Source organism: Nicotiana attenuata, unplaced genomic scaffold (genome assembly GCF_001879085.1).
Source record: "Nicotiana attenuata strain UT unplaced genomic scaffold, NIATTr2, whole genome shotgun sequence".
NCBI classification, from domain to species: Eukaryota; Viridiplantae; Streptophyta; class Magnoliopsida; order Solanales; family Solanaceae; genus Nicotiana; species Nicotiana attenuata.
Genome location: NW_017670924.1, coordinates 396376 through 399103, shown reverse-complemented (window position 1 = coordinate 399103; position 2728 = coordinate 396376).

Below are 2728 nucleotides of genomic sequence, written 5' to 3'. Positions count from 1 at the left end.
ATAATTATCTTGGCTTTTGGTCGAGCATCATTCCTATGCATGAGACATTTCCAAGGAACTCTAGCATTGTTGGGTAGTAGTTGTTCATATATCAAGCTATTGATGCTTTTCTTTATTGCTGTATCATTTTGAATTAGCTTCACATCCTCTCCGGCTTCAAATATCTTCCTTATGATCCAATAGGCTTGTTGAGGAATGCCTGCTTCATGAATTTGTTGTCCTTTTATATAGTAGGTATGTACCCCCATCTAATCCATAACTTGTCCTATTTGTGAGCAAGGTCTGTCACGACCCGGAATTTCCACCATCGGGACCGTATCGCGCCTAACATTTCACTTGCTAGGCAAGCCAATGTTAGAGATCATAAAATCAATTCTTAAACCTTTCAGTGATTAACAACAATTAAATCATAACAAGTTGAAAGAGTGCGGAAATCCATGACAATCTTAATATATATAAAGCTACCCAGAATCTGGAGTCACAATCCACGAACTTCTAAGATTTAACTACAACAAATGTCTGAAGAAAATACAACTGTTTTCGATACAAAGAAATAGTAAAGTGAATGTATGGAAGGGGACGCCAGGGCCTGCGGATGCCAACAGGTCTACCTTGGGTCTCCGATCAGATGAAGCCAGCAGCTAAACTTAGAATCAGCTCAGACCGGTACTGAAATCTGCACAGAAACTGCAAAGTGCAGTATCAGTACAACCGACCATATGTATTGGTAAGTGCCGAGCCTAACCTCAGCGAAGTAGTGACGAGGCTAGGACAAGATACATACATAAACCTATGCAGTTAAATAGTATACGAGCACTGTCACACCTCCTTTCTACCTACACCCCCGGAAGAGTGTAAAGGAGTTTTTTCACTTAAAGGACAATCGGAACGGGATTTATTATTAAGATTTCAGAGTCGCCACTTGGGAGATTAATGGTGTCCCAAGCCACCGGTCGAATCCCGATCCGAGGAAATTATGACTCTGTTATTAGTCCGCGAACCAGAAATCCGAGTAAGGAATTCTGTTAACCTGGGAGAAGGTGTTAGGCATTCCCGGGTTCCGTGGTTCTAGCACGGTCGCTCAACTGTTGTATTTGATTTTATCTGATTTCACAACGTGTTCTAGCTTATGCACTTTTAATAGTAAACCGCTTTTAATTTATTTTTAATAAGAATTGCAACGTCGCGAAAATGTATCTCGAACCACGTCACACCAGTGCGCCCGTGGCTTTTAACGCATTTCGACTTCGTTGAGATTTAGATTTGGGTCACATAAATGTGCACCCGTGTTTAGGAAGGTAATATTATTAAAATACGCGCCTAAAGCAACTACGCGTTTATTATCTTTGGGGAAAAACCGTGAAATTCGCTAGACGGTTCACCCGAATTCTAAGTATTTTTATAGCATTTATGAGGGCCGCGCAATTTGCAGTTTATTCGGCGGGGCTCTTCACATTTTAGTTAAGGGTCGATCCTAGAACAATCTACAATTCTCTACTCAATTTGTCTCTAAAAGTAAAAGAACTGCTAATCAATTCAACATTCTGAACTTGCTACTGGCCTCGACGCCAGTTCCTGGACAGGAAGTCATTTGGGCCCAACGTGGGCAAAGACAGGCCCAGAAGTTGGGCGTCTAGACCATGGTCGATTTCCAGGCAAAGATGAAACGGAAATGCCATAATTCAACTATGAGCCATTTAAGAAGTTTGTCAGAACTCAAGCCATTCGTGAACTGATGGACTTTCGGACCAATTTTCAGAGTATTCAGATCATTTTGAGACACCTACACTCTAGCTGCTTTTAATCCTTGACTTTGGATTAATGTATGACAGTAGCACAATTCAATTATGATTTCACTTAACCTTGCATACACATATCAATGGCTCCAATAATCATGAACTAATTTTAACAATGCTGGAAGCTGGAACTGCATCATACTACATTATACTAGTAGCACACATTAAACTCATACAAACTATTAACTACTGAACTCCATATATACGTACTCGACTCAAAAATTTACACATGAATTCCAAGACATTTCCTGTTTTAATTTTCAGCTAGCTTTTACCTTCAACAGTAAACTACACCAAATGACACTAACCTATTGTGACTGATGAATACTCATAGTCCAAAATCCAAACAGTCCTTAAGTCAAACAACTTAGAAAAACGGTCCCAGTTTAAATACAACAAACAGCTAATTAAGAACATAACAAAATTGTTAAAGTGCAGTCTCCCAGCAGGAATTGCGAATTAGTTTCATTTCATACTTTCCACAAGTAAAGCTCCATCAAATGGAGTTTTAGTTGTGTACCTGGAATAGAAATAACAAGAGAAAGGTGGTCAGCAGTAGGGCAGTAGCTAACCAACAGCAACAAATTCAGTTTCAACCCCAAAATGATGCTAACACACCCAGGACTAGATCACAGAATGATAAAATCCACCAGATGACCAAAATAACTTGACTGAACCCCAATCCGTACTTGAACTTAAACCAGGAAGTGTTTTAACAGTAAATCAACCAATAAACTGACCCAAGCAACTTGAATAAACCCAAAAGAGCTGGAAGTTGAACCCAGAAATACCCTCTGAAACTTCAGCAGTCAAAACACAAGGAATTTCAAGCCATTCTCCTCCTTAAACTAAACTAGAGACTCGAAATAGTTGTTCAAACTCGAAATTGATCTAAGGACTCAATGCAACAGTATTTTTCTGGAATTTCTGTT